Genomic DNA, 21,809 nt, shown 5'->3' on the forward strand with positions numbered 1-21,809 from the left:
TAAAATGCCTATGGAATCGCTTTGGTTTCTTTAATTTTTAATGTATGCCCTTGTCTCATGTGTTTTAAAATAATTCTTTTCAGTAGTGAAATTCTTTGGAGAGAAATGCACCTTAATGTAACGTTGCATATATATGTATATTTGTGTGGTATAAAAACTTTAATTTGAATTTCTATCCCTTATATTGTTTAAATAGCTGTTACCGTGTTTCTGACGCTTGTTTCAGTTCTCCTGAAGTTTTACTGCCTTTCCTAGAAAACTTGTCTGGTCCGTTTTCAATTTTTAATGGTATTATTTAGCTTTGTATTTTACTAAATATTTTAGGTTTTGATGAGAGGACGGTGAGACATTTTACATTAATACCCTTTAAAGGGATAGGAACATCAGTGTGAATTTTGGAAGCAGTCATTGCTCATTTGAGTGACCTTTCAGTAGAGGGACGGTACTGCAGTTGTGGTGTCTGGAGATGTATTTATTCAGTTGGAATAGCACATGTTCTGGTCAGCTTTAGCAACCGAAATTGTCTGGGCTGGGGCTGAACTGTGACAGTGTAGTAGAATTGTGCTCGAAAATATATAGTGAAAACCAATTTTGTTTTAATTGTCTTAAAACCCATACAGGGCTGTCACACTCCAGGGTGATATTTGATTAAATTGCAATAATTTCAATGTTTTATATTAAACACCACCTTGAAATAGTTAGTGGAGTTCAGTAATGCTGTGAACTCAGAATCTGCATGGGAGGTTTTTTTTTGGAAGGACAGGAGATTTATTATGAAATAAAGAATTGGATACCAGTAAGTAGGTAATTTTGGATTAATTTACCTGGAAAATTTAGGTTGACATGAGGTCTCCTATTTATTTGTGTAATTTGTGGTGCGTAAGCTTGCATATTTTTCTCAGAGTAATTATTCTGTGCATATGACCCATTTTATATATTTTTTTTTGTTTATCAAGATTAAGCAAATATGGACAATAAAAATGCTGGCAAAAGGCAGAATAATTCAGGTCAAAGTAAAGAACGACTCGCGCAGCTGTGTATCCAGCCAACCAACAGTCTTTAGCTCTCCTTTTTTTTTTTCCCCCTGAGAAATTCAGGGCACAAATCTCCATAGCTGTCAGTCCACCCGGAGATCCGCTAATAACTAATTTCATAAAGCATTACATGAAAAGGGTAAAGCAGTTACTTGTGTCAGAGGCTAATCGCTTTGAAAGAAATGTTTTTAGCATTAGTTTTGTTAGGCTACGTCTGGTATTTCTGACCTGATTCTACAGTGCACTCATGTTTAGAAAGAAATGGATGTTTTTCACCCCTGATAGTTTTTCTTTTGTTCTCTGATGCAGTCAGGTTAGTCTAAGCATAAATGAATTACTTATTTTTTTTTAGTGAGAGATCCTTATCCATTTAATGTAGAAAGGGTCTTGAACACCCACAATGATATGTATATAAAGTCGGCCGTTTAAATTCTCTCAAATTCCTATTTAAATCTGCGCTCTGTTTATACTGATGTTGAGTAATTCCACAAACTTTGCTCAAAGAACAGACTTTATCCTAACAAAGTATTTTCAGGTGCTGGGGCAGATTTAAGCTCAATATGGGAACACACAGGCGCGTCCTGTGTACCTGATCAAATAAAATAGTCCTGGAATGAGCAGCGTTTGCTTTTCTTACGACTAGGATTTGCCATAATGAAATACACTAACCTGTGGTCTGGGTTCATGTCTTCTTGCTCTGGTGTCTCACTGACATTTCTCTCAGTGTAGACCCACTTCTTTTGGTGAAATCTTAGCGGAGGTTCAAGTGGTCCGTGAGGGAATATCCTAGTAGAGCTGAGGTAGTGATCTTCAGGCTTGCCTGGGAACCTGTGTGAGCACGTATTTCCCGATGCTTGAGGTGTGTATATGGGTATGTACTTGAGAGGGAGCTGCCGGTTGGCTTCTAGTGGAAGCAGCGATTATTGTGTTCAGTAATGTTCAGAACTCTTGTGATACTGATCTAAAAACAGACCAAATCTTAAAAATCAGTGTTAAGTTGTAGGAATAGGTTTGGTAAGATTTATAGCTCCCCTGCCTGTAGCCATATTTGTCTTGTATGAGCCCTACACTGCCAATTGGATCTTGCTAGGAGATTGTACCCCAGTCTGGCTCCAATTCATGCTCAAAAGTTGAGGGAAATAGGGTAATCTCTCTCCTAGCACTGGTGTTTGGTCCCGTCAACCACACAGCCTCTTCACCCCACTTTCCTCTCTCTGGACGTAGGCAACCGTTGATACTGTACAGATTCAAGCACTTGTATCTTTAGTGCCTTGAGGCAATGGACCAGAGTGAGGAACAGGAACGTGATCTGCCTCCAGCGCCTTCCCTTCTGCATTATGGAAACCCCCAAAGTTCAGCTTCATAAATGTTAGTTTGCATATATTGTATGTAGGGCTTGGTTCTCAAGGAGTAAATTAATGTTGTTTCATTGAGTTGAATAGATTAATTGCTTTCCATCAGCCGGCTGAACTGGCTCGTGGTTTTGAAACTTATTAAGAGAAAAATTAAATACTTACGCATGTGGATTTTTTTGATTACAAAATACATAATTTATAATCAGCCTTGGTACGGGAGAGCAAAAACCAGTAGAACGCTGGTAAGTGGGAATGGGAAATGGAAGCAGTTTTTCTTGGGCTAGGGAGAGGTCTGTATAGAAGAGAATTTGAGCAGTCAAAGTGTTTGTTCTTTATGACTTCAGAAAGCCTACAATGGCAACCGCAATCCAAGGGTGTACTCACAGAACAGGCATTTGTTCCCTTTGTGATGGGATGCTGCAAGACAGCTTCTGTATGATGGAATGTCCAGGACTTGTAAGAGAAACCTGAGACAGGATTTCTGAGTCTGTCTTCACTTGTGACTGATCCAGTGAAACATTGACCATATGTTAACCACATCACCGCTAGTTGAGCTGTGAGTGGGCCCTGTTCTTATTCAGTCATGAATGTTTCAACAGCTGGTGTCTAATCAACAGTTATACGTTGCAGTAGTAATAGCAATTTTAGCACAAATTAACCAAAAATATAACAACTGTTTTAAGAAACAGGTAGATGTGTAATAAGAGAAATAACAAATCAAATGTATGCATATTTATGTGTTTTTTAAAAAAAGAGAATGTATCTTGGGTATCTGTTATTCTTGAACATGAGTTAGTTTTTATCTTTAGTATCTTAAGATGTCTGTGAGAAGGTTCCACACCTTTGTTTTTGGAGCAGTATACTGTTTATAGAAAAATGACAGCGCAAGCTAAGTATAAGGATTGGGCAGTTGTGTGTTTCTGTGTTGGTCACTCATCTTTGCTGATTTGCAAATCGTGATTGTGAAAGTTTTTGTGAGCCAGCAGCATGCTGTGAGACATGAGATACTTGTAACTTCAGGAAGCAAGAAAAGGCTTCTTCATGATATTGGTGACTATATTAAGCAGATGGTAATTACTGATGATATAGGATAGGACTCTCTTTCATTATTAGCTGGTTTTGCCTGTCTTCATCTTCTGAGCAGGCAAGGTAAGATTTCTGTTTTGCTGTTTTTGCCATTGTCCAAGAGCAAAGGATGCATTACAGCTGTCTTCTTGCACAGGGAATTCTTAGCCATCCTTATTCTTTCTCAGTAATGATGTGTTAGTGCTGGGTGATACAAATCAATGCATTTCCAACAAAGCAGAAGTGTAGAGTTAAATTCATACTGGACTGTGCTTGACCGTTTGTGTGTGTTAATCCTGTGTTCTGTGGGAAAGTTTGTCTAATCCTTTATATGAAACACCTTAACTTGGGTCTCTGGTGTGTGTGAGAGGCAGGAGGAAGGCATCGTGGCGATCTCAAAGGTCTTTTCCAACCTAGGGATTCCATGATTCTATGATCTTCTTTTCTATACTTTGAATGGAGTAGTTCTCTCATGCTTTTCTGTACCGCATAGAGTGCGATACAGACTAGTGAACTTCAAAAGCAGTTACTGAACTTGATCCTGAGTTCTGCTTCATTAATAATTAGTCCCTAATCAGTTAGTGTTCTTTCACAGGCAGGCCCAGTTCTTCTGCAAGTAGATGGGTGAAACTATTATTGAACCAGAGAAGTTATTTTTCTCTTGCAGCAGAACAGTGTGCTCAGAGACAAAATCCTCATAAGCTCACTACGTCATGTCTTAGTGTGGTTTCTTTCATCTGCCTTCAGAAGTTTCAGGTGATCTGAACTCTCCGTACTTCATTCAGCTCTTCTTTTGGCAGTGTTTCTTGTCTGAGCTTGATAAGAAGCTGTTTCTGTCAGGAAGGGTTTCCTGTATATATCTATCTTCTGTTTCTGCTTTCCATTCCCCCCCTATCTGTGTTATTTTATTTACCTTCACATCTTTTGTCTTTGTAGTGACTCGCTCCTCCCTTTCTTTCTTGTTACCATTTGTTTCTGCCCTCTGGCTTCCATCTGTGTTTACTCTTCTGTTTGTCTCTTCTGCAGCGTGCTTTGCTCTATCTCACTCTCCCACCTCGATTTTTCTCTCTTGTAGCATCCTGCTGTACCATCTTCTTCTCTCCCGTGCTTTGCCTCCTACCAACTTTCCCGTTGGTCTGACTAGTACTGGGCTTCTTGTTTTACAATGTGCAGGCAGACTGGCAGAACACAAGTGTGGATTTTGGCTTCAATCAAGACATTTTTGGTTATTCTTTTTTCTTTTTTTCTTTCTTTATTTATTTTAAATATAAGCAATAAGGCGGCTTCCATCCATCCCTCCAGCCATCCGTAGTCTATGAAAACTACGCCTCTGGAGTTGGCATTGAGTCTGCTTTGGGTGCGCTGCCTCTCTTGTGAGTAGACCCTGCAGGTTTTCACTGGTCACACTATTCTGTTTTAGAAGAGAATGACAGCCTGTGCATTTTGTAAGACATACTTGCATAAATTACAGCAAACTGGCAAGTGCAAAGTCATGTGAGTGAAGGGCTTGACCCGAATGTATAAAGGTTTGGAACTTAATCATAATTGAAGATTCAATGCCTCTGATAAGCAGGATTCTTCATCCTTGTTTCTGACTGCTGTTGTCAATGTGGAACCCTCTCAGAGTGTGGTTCTGCATTAAAAAAAGGTCTTTTCCGACTGTGCTTACAGAGTAGGTTCAGTGATGGTCCAGGACACCTTCTCTTCTCTGTCCCAGGCAGGTGGGGTGAGGAGAGCCATAGTGCGGACACTGCTGCGGAAAGGTAGTGTTTGTGTCCTATCTTTCAGGCAAAGGTTTCCTCTGTGAGTCGGTTTAGGTGGATCTCTCAATGCCTCTCGCGGTAGGAAAGCCAGCGTTGACCCTGAACCGGTAGCTGTGCCTTCAATGTAGGGCACAGCAGGAGAGTACTCTGAGGAGAACCGGCTGAACTCTTGACTTAGAGGTGTCAGGCTTGCTATCCTGATCTCATTAGCAATCCTGTGACTCATCCAGTTCTCAGGCCACATGACTAATTAATCCATCCATTGAAAAGGCTGTTGGATTTTACCTTGCACCCGGTTATCTGTATGTAGTTCATCTGGAAATAGTGTTGTAGAACGTTAATTTTAACCACATTTAGTAAATGATCTGTGATGTATTTTAGGAAGATTTCTACATACATCTACTGCCTTTGCTGTGTTTACTTTTCCATTTCAGAGGTCTTTGAGGCCTGAGTCTCTCTCCTCACATAGAATGTCTTCCAACCTAAATAACTTTTTGATATGTGTTTCCAATCTTTTCCTCCTAATGTCTCTGCTGACTGGCATAAAAGTCCCTCAAGTAAACTCTTTTGGGAAAGAAGTAAGGTAATTTGGAGCCTGATAGAAATCCTTCATTTTGCACCTGGCAAAACATGATGGAGATGTTACGATGTGTTTTGTGTATTTAGCCAAGCACCTCACTACTGGTATTAAAGACACGGGGTTAATTCTTTTTAAGGGAAAAGGTCATTGAGTTGAATTTGAAAAAACCTTCAAAAATATTGGATCTAATTGCAACTGATAACCATGGGAATTTTATGTTGCATATCGATTCAAGTCAGTGAAATGTATTTGTAGCTCTTTATGAGTAGTCAGGAGGGCCTGTGAGAAAGTCAGTGGTTTAATTTAAAAAAAATAAGTGTTAGGAGCTGTTGTTCTTCTTTTCACAGTCTTAAAAATGAAGAGGCTCGAATTCTCTCATTCTCAGTTGTTGTCTGTATACATATATAAATTCTCTGAGGGATAGTTTTGTTGCTTTTTTCCTGTTATTTTTACTATACATTGATTACCCTGACAATTATTTTTTTGTTCAAAAAAGCACAAAGAACTGTTTAACTACTGGAGCAGCCTGTCTTATCTTTCTGAAAATTAATAGTAGAGCTGTTTGATGGTTATTAGGTGAGACAGTATGCATCAGTAAGTAACCTTTGCACAACTGCAGGAATGCCTTAATAGATGACATTTCTGCAAGGGGATTATGAAAAAATATTATAACACAGTACTCAGCCCTTCATTTCAATTTTTTAATGTTACTGGCAGCCCAAAATTCCCCGTAGTATGCACTAGCGTATTATTATGGGTTGCTATGACTTTTATCAGTGCAGATCATGTCGTTATAAAACTTTTTTCCCTTGTGTTGTAATGTACACCTCTGCAAAATAGATGAAGACTCTGAGTGCGTAGTATTTTCTGCCCACTTTGTCATACAGCCAGCTCCTAGGCCTATTCTGTCTGCTCTGCACTGTACCAGTAGCATGAAATTGGTCTTAAATTTTCTTGGTAAACATAATTACATGTGTCAAGTCCCTCTCTAGTGATGAACTAGAGAAATTTTATTTCACGCTTTGGCTTAGGAAAAGGTACATTCCTGAAAGAAATATATGATCAAGATGACTGGCAATTTCCAACTGGTAGAAGGGTCACTTGAGTTTATAGAGGTCTGGGAATAACGTAGACTAGCCCTTGTACATTTTATTTTATTTTCTGTGCCCAGTGCAACCTAGGATCTAGCTACCCCAGCACAGATGGAAAATAGCTGTTTGGAATGCAAGAGTAGGACAAGAAGGTTCACAACTTAAATATTAGAGGATTTGATGGTGATGACTCATTTTTTTTTAATGCAAGAGATAGCTTCTCAGTTATCCAAACCAAGTACAAAAGGATTTACTTAATGATTCCCTTTTGAAAGCAAAAGTTTTTCCCATGTTCGAAGTTGCAAGCTTGTTCCTGTGGGGATTCCTCCAAAGGGGTTGTTTCTCCTCGAAGAGCCTCGCTGGTAGTGCATCGCTCCAGACTGCCTCAGGAGCTACAGCATACACCAGAAAGTTTTCTTTTGCAGCCTAAAGTCAGTCTCCCAACCAGAACAGTGCTGTGCTGGTAGAGGGCTTTTTTTTTTTCCCCCCTTAGTTTCCAACAAAGTTTTTCCCCTTGGTTTAACTGTGCTATGAAGAGCAGTGATTCCCTGCCCTTCTTTTCCCTTACTCCCTACTTGATAAACGTATACCTGCAACACTTAAATATAGAGTGGTCACAATAAAAGTAAAGCTGTGTACTTCCAGATCTACAGATTTCCTAGAATCATGGAATGGTTTGGTTTGGAAGGGACCTTAAAGATCGTCTTGTTCCGCCCTCCCTGCCATGGGCACAGGGACACCTCCCACCAGATCAGGGTGACCCAGATTTACTGTACTGGTTACTATATCAGCTGAATGGTCGGTGGGAAAGTAGTTAGATTTGATATTAAATTGTTGTAATTAAAATGAAAAATGAACATTTAAGATGAATGGGAGAAGCTTGTACTTTTCATACAAGCTATTAGAACACAGTTCATTTTTAAATGCTCTGGAAAAACAACCCATGACCAAACCTAGGTTATAAAAGCAGTTTACTGACTGTATGTAAACCATGTGAATTACTAATGTATTCCAATATGGAGCGTGTAAGTATAAGAAAACGCAAATCTACATTTTTATTCCTTTACAATGGCTGCTGTGCTAAAGGAAACCCTGAAAACTGTTTCTCAAGTTTATCCTCAAAACATGAACACCCAAAATTCAGAACCTCTACGCGTTGCCGTATGTCAGTGCCATGCCAGCAGTAGATGGCCTTAAGTATTATTTTTATTTGCTTTATAAAACCTGGTTTAAAACTCTGGCTTATGCAGAATGTGAGCGTTGATTTTCGTTTAAAAAGGTGTTTCATAGAAGAAGCTTATTATGCCTTGAGAACTGTAGGTGGTTGGGGGTGTTTTTGTGTTTGATTTTAATATGATCTGTACGTGTGTGACTGCCGTGTCCTGAAATACCACAGGGCGTTGGATCTGCGACTGTTGGAAGTGCTGGCCAAGGCTTGCTTGCTTAATTTCAACAGAAACGCTGAAGTTCTGGGTGCGTTTGAAAAGCTGATCCCTGGGTGCTTCAAAAGACTGAAGTATCTGTTATGATCAACTGAAATGTATTTTCTAATCTCGTGAGCTTCAGTGGGAAACTGTTCTCAGTGATGGCAAATTGAATGTGTGCGATTTGGTTTACCACTCATTTTGCAGGAATTGAGATTTGTTTATCCTGTTGTCATACACTAAACCCTTTCTTTTGCTGGGCCATCTGGAAGGACAGGGCTATGAAGAAAGGTTAAATGCATATCTAGTGATAGTGGGAGAAGGTTAATTAGGATGGATTTGACTCTCACTGTTACCGTTTTTCTGGTTATTGTGTAATCCTTTGCAATAAAACGTTCATTTAATGAATTGCAAATAGAATATCATCCATCCCCCCCTTCAGAGGAGATTGGGAACATGCTTTTAGAGTCCCTCTGTTCTTAAAGAATGGCTTGATTAAACAGAGCATGATTCTTCTCAGAAACCGAGGTACTTGACTTCAGCATTTGAAACCAAACTTTATTTAAAGGTTTCAGGTTTATGCTCAAAATTTAACTAAGAAAAAAACATTTTCAATGAAACCAACACCAACACAGCTGAGCAGGATACACCATTTGCCTGTTCAATATTAAGGAGTATCATTCTAGAATAATACTGTAGTGATTGATACTAATATGAACCTTTGAAATGATGAGCAGATTCATTTCCATGGATTTGCTTATAGTTATGAACCAAGATTTTTTTTCCTGTTTTATTTAGTGTTAAATGGTATTATGCCAGTGCATTTTCAGTTTAGTTGTATGGCTAGAAGTTTGGGCAGTGTCTAACTCTGCTGCCCGTAAATGATGATTTTCCCAGTGGTCGTTATTGATTTTGGGAGACTGCTGCTTGCAAGTTGGCCATCTTGTAGAATTATACCTTTTGATAATGTCATTATTAAGGATGTGAGTGTCACTATTTGTTACTACGATAAATCACAGAATACAAATTATGGTCAGTTTAGTCTTTACATTTATTTTTTATGGCGTATTTTCTAACAAACCAATATTTGATGTATCTTAATTGAGGAAAGTAGTTCAGCCCAAAGATTTATTTGGCCAAATATTTCAGTGGTCCTCTTATCATATGATGCAAACCAGGTGGTATGTTGAATTTCATCACACTTTACAGCCTGAATATGTTTTACTGAACCACCAGGTTGCCTGTCAGTAAAATTTTGCAGAAGATCCAGTGGCACAGAGGAGCAGACGTAGCCAGTGACATTTGTATGGTATAAAAGCTGGAAAGGCCTTTACAATCCAAGAACATAACCATAAGAAGGGTTCATTAATAAGGTTGAGTAGTTTAATAATTATACTTCTCTGGGTTGGCTGGCGGTGGCTGCAGCAGCCTCCAGCAAGATCGCATCTTCTGCCACTCAGCTAATCAGAAAAACACAGTCCTTCCAAGGTACTGCATAGCAAATACTCCAAAGCTGTGTTATGTTTATCAGACATTTTGTTAAGTGCAGTTTTCACTCTGGTGAATTTATTATGATGCCATTGCCTTTTCTTTTGTGTGTGGCATACGTCAGTTATTTATTATGAAATGATATTTTAGTATTTATATGCTCATCTTCATCCCAAGAAGACTCAAGTGTTCTAAGTTCAGGTAGCTTTTATTTTCAGTTATTTTTTTTTCTTGTTATAGCAAAGGAAAAAAACTGAAAGAAAACAACTTAAAAGCCTACATAGACCTTGTACATTTATTAAAATAATGTGTCGAAATATTTTTAGATGGCTGACTAAATAAAAATTCAATGCTAAAAAGGAACAGTGTTTAACCCAAGTGTACCTAAAAGTCTCACGGTACTCAACGATGCTTACTACGGTTTGTGCTTTGCTTGACTGCTAGAGCGAAGATGGATGCTTCCAGGTACAAAGTCTCTGTGGCCTTTACAGTGCAGTGCAACTAACTCAGCCTCCTGCTGACGCTCCTCTGCTGCCATAATTCACAAGACATGTAGAACAGAAGGTTTCTCCACATTCAAGTACCAAATTGAATCATAAAGCAAGAATTTTTACATTTTGTCTTAAGTATAATGAAACTATGACATTTAACTGAAGTTCCCCGAAACGTAATTTCAGCAAAGGCCGTGTGATTTTATTGGCTAACGTTTGTTTTATGTTTGCATTGTCATGGGTGTGTTTGTGTAAGCCCATCTTAAGGCCAGACGTGTGCCATCTGTATTCGTAATACAATAAGAAGACCTTACCCTGAACTCTGAAACTCGCTGGAGGCTTTGTGAGCTTAACACCCATAGTTAATGCAGATTGAGCATAGGTAGACTGAGCAGGCACAGACCCATTCTGTCAGTGTATCGTAGGTTAGATTTGTGAATTTAAAGGACTTTGTCTTACGTAGTAGAACTTATCATCTGTTACCTACATCTATGCTTTTCCGAAGCACTGTATGGCTGAGAGCGTTCATCAAAGTGGATGAGAAATACATGGGCTGCAAGTTGTGATGTAGCTCTAACTTCTGAGAGCATCTGATTTCAACCAAATGCAGCAGAAACAAAGAATTCTGAGTTATTTTTACATGCTTTTTGGGAACAGGAAGAGAAACTTTGTGTTCTTTCTTTCCCCCAAAGGCAGGCACATGTCTTGCCAAAACTCATCAACCAGTGCCAGGCTGTAGGGATAAGGCTTTATTAACTTTAATACTTACAAAACTGTTATTCTCCTCTAAGTGGAACGCTGGGTTATGTGGATTAAGGAAACAAAATGGTTTGGTGCCATCACAGAAATGGTAAGAGAAGGTAGATAAGATGCTAGCCAAGAACCTCAGAAATGAGCATTGAATTTTTTAGTTTGCCCCAAACTTCTTGTGTGTTCTTGGGTAGGCAATGTAGTATTTTAGTTTCCCACTTGTAAAATAGCTTTCTGCTCTGAAAAGCTGTAGAAAGGAAAAGTACGTTTGAGGCTGTAAAACATTCAGATATGGTGAACAGGGTTGATATGAACAGGAGAACGAGATCTAGGATGTTCTCTTAAAACAGTTACTTACTTTGTCTTTATTTGGAAATGGTTTGGCTGACTTTCTGGTGAACACTTTCCGGTGAATTTTGTTGTCAGAGGCTATATTTGAAGTTTGAGAACGTAGAATGTTTTGGCAGCAGATTTTGGCAAAGAAAAGGTGATTGGTAGTGGCAGTACAGGAACAGTAGGAACAGCCACTGTTCCCATAGTGATATAGCAAAAGCAGTGACGTTTGGATAAACAGCAGTGGGAAAGGAAATTTGGGGGAGTTAATGTTAGATGTCTCATAAGATACAGTAAGCTTCCATATGGTGTTTCATGTCTATCTGAAAATGCTAATGTTAATCCTATATTTGTTATATTAGTAGCACAAGCACCCCTTAATGTCTGTCTGGTTGGGAAGTTCGGTGACTTCTTTGAACAGGTGATCTGTGGATGAAACCTGGGCAGGAACCATCCCACTCAATGGCCATCGTGGATAGCAAAAGAAAGCATGATATTTTGAGTGTTCACAAACATGCTCATGTGAATTGTCCAGTTGGTGGGAATGGTACCACCAAAAGTATTTTTTAGTATGCTCATATGACACATGGCTGATAAAGGTATTTTTAGAAACCCCTGCAGCAATGTTACTGTTGAGCTACAAATGACATACTTCTTAGCCCCAAATAATAGTTTTCTGTATATATTTGAAAGCTCAAGTGCAGAATCTGAGTATTCCTTTTTCTCCGTGAGTGGTAGGGCTGAGGCGGTGCATGAGGATGTGTGTGTGCCTCTCTTTATGTATTGGTCAGTGCAAATTCTGGAGTAATGTAAGGACCATAGCTTGAGGACTAAGCAAATAACTAGGTGGATAAAAGTTCGGTTTTTGTAATGGTGATTGCTTGAAATAAAGAAGTAGGAAGAATAGGCCATTAAGTGCCGGATAGGAACTCTAATTTCAGATCAAAGATGTGGAAGAAACAGAATTCTGGAGAGTTTTTTTACATTGAAACTTTCAGGAAAGTTAGCTAATCAGTTAAAGAATGGATTAGATAAACTGTTTTCTGTAGTTTACCGTATTCCACAATAAGGGGGGTGGGAGTGAAGAGCACTGGCTATTGGAATTAGTGCTGACACGGGGTTATCTTGTCCCCTTTGTTCATGTTTGGGAGTGAGACAGCTTCAAGAAGCATCAGAATAAAAGCAACAACTGGAGGGGCTAATGGAAAGAAAGCAAACCTGAAAGAGCAGCTGCACAAAGAGCATGTGTTTTAGTGAGGTATGATATAGCACGTTTCAATGAATAATCTGAATGAGCTTGATCCATTCTTTGAACAAAGATAAGGCTGTACTAGATTGTTTTGCATGTACTTTTTTTCTGTTCCACTGAAAATGGGGTGAAGATTTACTGATGAATTTGAGGCCTTGACACAAGGGAGTGTTCAGGGAATGGAGGGCTTCCAGTGAAGGGTTGAGTAACGTGTATTGTAAGTGTACTCTAGAATTATCTTTTTCTTGCCTTTAAACAGGTGTAGAACTAACAAAATACCATATACCAAAATACAATCTGTTAGCAGATAACCTTCAGGCAAATTGACCACGATGATAGAGTTAAGAAATTTATAGATTTCTGGGCTGAGGATACTGGAAGTATTTAAAGAGATGGTTTAAGGCTCTGTGCTTTAAGGCTTCTGTGCAATAGCTGTATTCTAATGGTTAGAGAAGTCATAAATTGTTGTGGATGCATCAGTATCCTTCATACAACATTTATCAACGTGAATGTATTTCTGAAGGATAGGGATACACATCTAAGAACAGCAGATGTGTTACTTTGTAGCTAGATTACTTTGTAGAAGTATATTTTGAAAATGCCTATTTGCCTATAAATAGGGTATCTTTCAGTTGAGGTGGTGATACTGGAAAAGGCTTAATTGGCTCATGTATCAGCCTCAAGTTGCAAGATCAATGCAGTATTTTTTTGACAGCAAGAGTCTGTGTTCAGAAATGTTAAATCCCATATCCCACCATCGAGTATGAAAAGATTGGAAGCAACCTTATGTTCAGTTCAAAACCCCCTGCCACGAGCAGGGACATCTTCCACTGGATCAGGTTGCTCAAAGCCCCATCCAACCTGGCTTTGAACACCTCTGGGGATGGGACATAAACAGTAATGTTATTTTTCTATGCTATGCAAGTTTGTGAAATACTGTTACAACCATAAATTACTTCTGAATTTGCTTTCACAGAAGTGCAAAACTTTTTATGTTCTTACTCCAAAGTTTGATCTCTCATAAAGAACAAATTTTACGTGTAGATAGATCATTATCTGGATTTGGGATCTTTCAAGTGCATAATGTATTTATTTTTAAGATGAATGTGTGCACTTTTAATTTTCTTTGTAAGTTAGGGAAAAGAAAGAAACAAACCTATGTGCCCAAGCACATGCCAGAAGACATAAGTCAGGTGAAGAGGATTTATTATAGTTTCTAGAAAATATTTTTGCTGAAAGTGGAAAAAAAAAAGTGTAAACCCATACAAATCTTTAAATCTTCAAGCTGTTGAAAATACAAATGGATATGGGCATTTTATGGCACACAACTCTAGTATCTTCTATCAGACTGTTGTTTCTGGTATGGTATTTAGAAGAGTTCATGTTTGAGATATAAAGTCTGTCATGTTATTACCCAGTAATCTCAAAATAAGTCCCTGGCAAGTGTGAAAGACAAATTAGGGTACTAGAGGTCTGGGTACTCAGGCTACTTTCCATTTAGTAGTTCATTCATTTCCTTTTTCCCCTTTTTCCTCATTCTTCGTGAGAAGAAAGCTGGTTGTGGAGGCTCCCTGCTGATAATTCCACCATAATAATGTACTCTTTATCTTGACAAGTAGTGGAAGCTCATTGATTCTTCTGGGAACTGTTAGATAACCCCATCAGGTATCAGTAAACGTATAGGATTTGGGTGTCTCTTCATAGCGATTGCCTGCATGCTTGTAGTCTGTGTGATTACAGAGTATAGTGCCGGTGCCTGCTCCTCAGTCAACTGCTAGGGAGGCCACTGAGAACCCAGATTTTTCAGTTTCCTGGGCAAGGGGCGGATGTGTGGGCTCACGTTTGTCTGGTAGAGGCATTTTCTCAAGTGAGAAGCAGCATTCAGTGGGTCAAACACTCCAGCACACGGTCAGAACTCATCAGCTGCTCCTGCATTGTACAGTTTGTAACCCCTTCTCGGTGTGCGAAGACAAGACGGGGAAACCCTGGGGTGGGGTGTAAGAGCACAAGTTTTCCTGTCCTTTCTCCTCTAAAGCTTTGGAGGGGTAATCATTTGTAAAAAGACCGCAAGTCTAGAGTTCATGGGTTTATTGTACACGGCGGTATTTTGAGACGGACCTTACAAAGCTATGATCTTGTATTTTGCAAGCAAAGACGTGCAAAGTTGCGAACGCTTCGTTGCGAACGCTTCGTTGCAAACGCTTCCGCACTTTTAATTGCTGTTATTCCAGTTATGAATAGCGTGTGTTAAAGACCCACTAGAATGAAAGGAAGTCCTTTGAGTTGAATCCTTCAATTTGAATATTACTATATTAATTTTTTAAGTTTGTGGTGGAGTATTTGTTTCTCTAAAAATGAAAAAGGGGTAGCAATAGGCATTTATCTTGACTTAGGGAAGATAGAAGGGCTTATTCTGTTTTGAGACAACTCTTTTGAGGAAGTGAAAGGTTCTGGACTTCTTTGTGTGTTAAAGATGAAGCTCCATTGCTTGGAGATTAGAGTCTTCTGCATTTAAACAGTTGGACAGCTTGACACTAGTAATGGTGGTCGATGTTTCACTAGAAATGGATTTTATACTTTGGTCTGTAGGTGGAAAAAGAGATTCCACAAAATGTGTTAAAACATTAAGAAGTATTATTTGATCTAGAAGATAAAACTGAGACTGAAATTTTTATTTAAAAATTATTATTTATCCTAAACTAAATATGAATCTGTCTTTGTATCTCTGTGTATTGATTTGATTAGAAATGGTTGGGTAGAGCTCTTGGACAACCCCAGTTGCAGAGAGAATCATACTACCTTTTTGATGGCTGCTTGTGTTTGAAATGAATGCGTTTTACTTGCACTCAAGATGTGTTAAACACGAACACATAACGTATAATGTCATCACTAATGAGCGATAAAATGCTGTGGTCTTATGATCACATGAAAATACCTGACTCCCATGGGGCAGACAAGTTCTCAGCTTTCAGGTTGTAATTAACTAAATGTTAGAATTCTTATAACTCTGAGTAGGATATAGTCTCAAGAAATTGTACATGTTTTTTAAGCCAAGCCTGGTGTGTAGGTATTGTACATAGAACTTGGCTTTCTAAATAACTGGCTTCATAATTCAACTACTGTACCTGTTTTCAAATCAGAAGACGCTTACTCAAGTCTAATGTTATGCTTTGCCTTTTGTAGCATGGATGCTTTGTGGTACCTAATGAACTCTTTCCTAAGGTTAAAGGCTGTGCTCCCCAGGAGAAGCTGGAAGAACTCACTTCTCTATAGATATAATGTATGTGTTGCAGCACAGTTGTGAAAAAATCAGGGGGAAAAAATCAGAGTGGATTAGTCTTTGGTAAATGTCATGGCTTCATGATGGAATTTACTCTGTCAGTAACTGTTAGGTTGATAAAAATTTACAAGAATTGATCCCCTGATGTGTATGTTAGCCACGCGTTGCAGGTATCTTCACTCTACCAAAGCAGTTGGATTCCGGCACATTTTATTCTGCAGTTTTCCTTAAGAGTTTTTCTTCCCATACATAGATTTTTATAAAATGCAAGACTTTGGTGATGAAAATAATAACACTTCACTAGGGAATGTTTTCGCTCAACTTCAGTAATCGTTGGATGCTGCTGTATTTTCTGCTAATACATGCGATGATTACTTGATAATTTGGTGCTGTATCTGTGCATCCTTTGCATGAGTTAAGAAGTGTATCGCCTGTTTTAGCTTGTTGTTGCTAGTGGTGGTTTTGTATAAGCAGTAACAAGCAGTAGAATGTGTGCTGTGTGGTTTGCGGTGACCTTCATTGCTGGGAATAACTGTAAGAAAAAAAAAAATATCCGAGACATGCTTAGAAATTCTTTGTTTGGAGGGGTGAAGCTGGTCTGCATTCTGCTGTCCTAATTGTGCATAGTAATTGGAGACCTTTTCAGCTTGGTCAGACACAGATCTTCCAAAGGGCAGAATCAAAGCTCTCAGTCTTGTTTTTATTTTACAGTACTGTATGTATATCAGCCTGAAACAGAGCAATGTGTGTGTTCTGATTTCTAGTTTGCATGCATTGTTTTTTGTTTGTTTTTTTTTCATATTGGAAGAGCATTCCTGCCTCTAAAAAGGACTAGAAGGTTATTTTTATCAGTAATTTAAGTATCATAATTAGTTGGAAGTTAAATGTCAGAATTTTTCTTTGAGTTTGGATGTGTCCCAAAATTAACTTGGCCATGCTAGAAGCAACTCTGTTTTAGCAAGATTTTCCTTAATGTAAGAACAGTAAATTAGAGCAGCTGTACTGGGTTACAGCACCAACTGCCCACTCCCAGCTCTAACACTGGCCAACAGGGGATGTCTAGGGCGCAAAATAAAGGCACAGGACTCGATCCTGCAGCCTCATCTCAAGAGCCAGCAATAAGGTCTTTAGGTTTAATGGTCTTCAATGACACAGTACGCATCACAGTTAATAATTCAGTAGTTTCATGCTGTACTTTAAACATTTCAAGAGAACTTCCATCTGGTCACTGCGCTTTCTTACGAGATATTCTCAATTCTTCTTCTAAAGATGTTTCAGCTGAGACAAATTTTCCAACATCTCCCTCTTAAAAACCTCTATTATGAACCAATCTCCCACTCACCTGCAATTGGGCAGTAGGGGTGGAGTAAGCTGAATAATATTGGAACTTTTGTCTGTGAATCCAAATGTGTAGTGGATACGATTTGGTAACTATTTCTTCTTCTATTTTCTTGTCCCAAGTTTTTAGTCATTCACTATCTTGTGTTACTGATGACTGTGTAGTTTTCTTAAAAACATTTTTCTATTACCAGAGCAGCAAATTAACATTTATATAATAAGCCAATAACTTAGTCTTAAAAGATAACAAAAGAAGCTGGTGATTCCAGCTGAGGTATGGGGAGAGAAATACAGTTGGACCGAAATTGGTCAACAATAGGCAGCAACTGTTAAAAGGAAATTAATTGTTCTGTTTTCAACCTGCGACATTATCTTCATTAGCTTATGAATAGTCGATGAGTTAATCAAGTTAGTCAGCATGGAAGTGTCAAAGAGAAAATAAAACATTAAAGAGTAGAAAACAGAAGTTCAGTTAGAATTCAATTGTGCCAAACTGTGTTTGTTTCTGAAAATAAGGATCTTTGTAGAACTGTTGAGAGCCTGAAGGGGAGAGCAGTCCAACCCTCATTTATGAACCTGTTTTTTCCCAGTCCTGTAAGAACTGATTATGGCAATCCTTTCACTTTGTTTCCTAGTGAGATTGACCAAAACCTCTGTATAAGGCCCAGATCAATAGAATTCCGGTGGGATGATGAGGTGGGAGCCTGATGGTGTGTGTCGCTCCATCAGCACTGTCTTCTGTCCTCATGATGTGAGGATAAGATGAAGTTGGACTGAGGTGCTAAGCGGGGCCAAAAGGAACTCTGTGTTTGCTCTGGCAGCCTATGGTGATGATATTGTTCCTGACAACAATAAGTTTTGCAAAATAACCAACGTGACTCATGCAGCAGGATGTGTTGTTAATGGTGGGATCCCAGCTTGACCAGAAACCGTGAGCTTACTAGAAAATGGGGTAATATGGTCTGGAACATGTAAATAATTTTCCAGTCTTTATAAATTAGTGTATTTTATAGTCCTTTTACATTTGTATTCTGTGTTTTTCAGTTTTCTGTCATCCCCCCAAATGCAGTTTAGCACATCTTTTGAAGTTGTTACCATAACTTTTATTTAGTACAACTTGCCTTTTTTTTTTAATGTAGAAAGTTATTCTGTGCTGAAGTCTGATGTTCGTAGAAGTTCTTGTCCGAGTGAGAATGCTTTTCATTTAGCTCATCAGTCAGTTGTAACTTGCATCTTTATCTTCAGATGTAGACGACAGCTGGGAGAAGAGTGCTCTGGGTTGCTTTCATTGCTGATAAATACTTCAAAAATCATTAAAGAGAAAGTTTTCATGCTGGGGAAAAATCCTGCTTTGTTGTCTCTCCTTCCCTGAAAACGTGGAGGATTTTGTGTGTCTCATTAGCATTGACATTATTTGTTACAAATCGGCTGACTACCTTTAGAAGAATAAGCCTGCAGTTTTTTAGCAGTATTCTCAGCTATCATAAAGTCGTTTTATCTCTCACCAGCATCCCTTGCAAGCAGCATCTTACACAGAGAGCTTGCAACTTGAACTCTGTGCACTAATCCAGTTTTGCTTGGAGGGTGCAGGGGAGAAGAAATAGCCAAAGCCTTACTGGACACTTCACATCGAATTAGTATCGAGGTCATATGCAGTAAGGAACGCAATGAATATAAAATTGAGTTATTTAAAATTATAGTCTAGAAGCTTTTTTCCTTTGGACCAGAACACTTTAAAAATTCTAATTTGCAACAAAACTTTGTCCAGTATGAAGATTTTCTGGATAGCTTGCAAAGAACTGTCAAATTTCTGTAGCCAGATGTCTGTTTTGCAATATCAGAGCCTATTAACTGCCAGGTTATACAAAATCAAGATGCTGATGTGGAATCTCTGATTCTCTACTAATATCACATTTAATCCATGCTAGTCTTATACAGTCTGCTTGCTTCATCAGTTGCTTTATGGAACATTTTTAGGCAAAAATGTACTGTGACGTGCCAAAATGATGATTCGTTTTTTTGTATTTTAAACATTGACAGCATAGGAAAATAGGGCAATTGTAAGTTTCATTTAACACAAGGTTTGCAATTAGCAAAGGGGAGCTCATGACTGGAAGTTCGTAACACAAGTGCTTTTGTATGTTAGTCTTTAAAATTAATTATGAGATTGGGGATTAAAAGAGTCACTAGTAAATGCATCTCTCAAATAACAATTTATGTCTTAGCAGTTTAGTCTTCAGTTTGCAAGCTGGTGTCAACTATCTAGATATCATCAGGAACACAGTCCATCACCTTTTAACAGCTGAAGCGTCAATGACCAGCAAGTTTTTCAGTGGTTTAAATACCTGAGCCTGCAGTTACGGTGGAGGAGGGAGGATTTCAATATCATGTAATTCTTCAGATTTCAGGAGTCAAACTTGTGCCATGGAATGTGAATTTATATGTATATGAGTGCTTGTTTTGCTTAGAAATGTCTATATTTTTTTAAAGAATTACAGTCTTGCACTATATTTGCTTCATAATTACTCTGTTTACTAATTCTCTTTTACTACCAATAATGCACATATATAAGGAAGTTATAGGCTTCGCTTTGGGGGGGAGGACCCAAACCTTCCAAGAATAGAAACCATATAGAGAAGCATTTAGTTCATTTTTTTATCCTTTTAAGTCGCAGCTTCCCATTTAGTTTTCTCAATGTCTTGGATAAGCAGAGAAATTTAGGAGAGGGAAGTGGTCAGTTCGCTTTCTCTCTGTTTGTTGCGAGACTTGGGCAATATACTTGAATTCTTTTAGCTGAAACCTTAGCAAATTCTTCCCTGTTGCTTGAGTGTGTGATCTGTGCCACCGTTCCAGGCTGTGAAATGTGCGTTTATTGCCTATTGAACCAGAGGCTGATGACGAATGTACGAGCTTTAGCTGACTTATCCTATTAATTGCAAGGAGCGTATTTATTTCAGTAACTCTAACAGCATCGTTTAAGGGATCCTCATGTGTCACTAGATGTTAAATAAGTGAAAATTAGTAACTTGAAGATGTAAGTTATGCGCTTCCCTGTAGTCCTCATATAACTTTGGACTCCATTTAAAAGGGATTAACTGTGGAAATACTTAAGTTTACCTCTGCCATTCTTATTCTTTTATTTGAATCTTTGTTGGTAAATCTTTAGTTTGTCTTCTCGTTTTCCTGCTTTTCTTACTTTCTTCCTTTCCATTTCCACTTCTGTTTTTCTTTAGTGCATTCTGAACTGGAATTGCCATGTCTTACCTGTTAAATATGAGACTGGAGGCGAACTGGTTTTTTGGAGTTTATCATGCTTGCCCATGAACTCTGAAAATGTTTTGCATCCCTGGTAGTGTGACACACTGAGCTGTGTAGAGCACCTGTAGGGAAAAATTGTAAACATCTACAAAGTATTCAGAATTATCAAAAAGTTTGGATAGGGCATATTTATAATATTCAAGATGTAAATGTAAGGATTACATAGAGCATTTAGAATTGCATATTCAGAAGATGTGTTTTATGAAAAGCTTTACTTTTTTCCTTAAATCCACGCACTTTTAAAATTTAACATGACCCTTAGCCTGAAAGGTGGAACACTTTGTCAAAGGTGAGATAAATGTGTTTTGTATAAACTCGCAGAGACAGGTTTTAGATACCTGTTAAACACTGTGTGAAGACTGATGTTCAAATTTTAAGTCAAGTTCAATGATGTTTATGGAAGACGTTAGTTTTTAGTTTTAAACCTATTGGAATGTACTAAAAATCCACATTCATCATTAACTCCTGTTTCTTCCTCTGTGCCAGAGGAAACTGTTGTCTCACATCTGCCAGCCAAACTGTTGCTGTGGTTGCTCCCTACCCTAACATTTCCAAGTGAGTTTATTAAAGCAGTTTTATCAATTAGCCTCACTTTTTTTTTCCCAAACTAAGAAGTGGCGAGCAGCTAAGAAAGGACTGGGTGGGTTGCTCCTTTCTGCTCTACAGGTGGATCCAGAAACTGCCTACCCGTGGTTTCATTTCCAAGTGTGACACATAATCTTTAAGTTCAAATTCTGCAACCAGAATCTTCCCCCCTTATACTGGAAGTGCAGGAGGTGATGGAGGTTGGGAGCTTTCTATCATCGCGCGGCAGCAAGGATTGGACCAAAGCAGGCAGAAGTGCTTGAGCGAGGGGCTTGCCTGAAATTGCCTGCGATGGATTACAGTCTATAGCCTTTTCTTTCAATAAAACTACAGGAGCAATTAAACGCTGCGAGGCTTCCTTTGTTTGTGGAGGGATGCGATTTCAGCATCAGTTAAGAAAAATAACCGAAATTCTGGGAATGGAGACCTGGGGTGTTTTGTTTGGTTGGTTTTGCCCTCTGTGGACCATTTCTGTTTTGTGGATAAATGGTTCTTACACTAGCATGTGGCTAAGATGCTAATTGTACTAGCTCAGGTAATTCAGAATTAATGCCTCTTTTTTTATGCTTCAATGTGTATGCAGCGTAGAAGCTTTAATACATACATGAGCATGAAACATTTGGTAACAAGGCATTATTGTCAACTTGTTAAGCGCACAGATGGTA

The 21,809-nt window shown here is 38.6% G+C and overlaps 1 protein-coding gene across 16 annotated transcripts in view; it reads left to right on the forward strand.

Moving 5' to 3' along the window:
* The window catches only part of CACNA1D (calcium voltage-gated channel subunit alpha1 D), a 204,485-nt gene that overhangs the window by 41,139 nt on the left and 141,537 nt on the right, over positions 1-21,809 (forward strand). The window lies entirely within an intron of this gene.

The sequence above is a fragment of the Cuculus canorus genome, chromosome 11 (assembly GCF_017976375.1).
Source record: "Cuculus canorus isolate bCucCan1 chromosome 11, bCucCan1.pri, whole genome shotgun sequence".
NCBI lineage: Eukaryota > Metazoa > Chordata > Aves > Cuculiformes > Cuculidae > Cuculus > Cuculus canorus.